At 43.7% G+C, this 471-nt stretch overlaps 1 protein-coding gene across 1 annotated transcript in view; it reads right to left on the minus strand.

Moving 5' to 3' along the window:
- Positions 1-471, minus strand: part of yipf2 (Yip1 domain family, member 2) — a gene marked incomplete at its 5' end in the record, with an annotated part of 13,408 nt that overhangs the window by 2,352 nt on the left and 10,585 nt on the right.

Here is a 471-nt window from a genome sequence, read left to right on the forward strand (position 1 = left end):
ACGGGGACACTAGACCTAGAGCTGTTCTCATTAGGGGAATGAGAACCCCCCCCCACCCCAAGGTCTGATCCTAGACCCACCCCTGCTGCTACTTCCTACTCCACTACACCTCAGAGGGTAATGTTTCAAGATAGAAAGTCCTAATATTTCAAGATAAAAAAATCCATTGCTGCTAACAGACTCTGATTAATATTCTAAGTGTCTGACAACATTATGGAAAGGATTTCTAAGGAGGTCGACCTTTCTGTTAAAGATTAAGATCATTTTTAAAACATAAAAGTCCGCGAAATTGCGTTCGCTAAACCCACCAGACTCCATGCAAATAATCAGTGATTTTAGCATCGTAAAACACTGCTTCTAAAACGTCTCTGAGCACCGCTGGCTGTGGCTGCCTGGAGCCTGCGTGTGTAGGGTGTGTAACCATCGGCTACGTTTGGTCAGTATTTTCTTTCTTTCATTCCAATTTCGGGT

This window comes from Etheostoma spectabile, chromosome 15, assembly GCF_008692095.1.
Source record: "Etheostoma spectabile isolate EspeVRDwgs_2016 chromosome 15, UIUC_Espe_1.0, whole genome shotgun sequence".
NCBI lineage: Eukaryota > Metazoa > Chordata > Actinopteri > Perciformes > Percidae > Etheostoma > Etheostoma spectabile.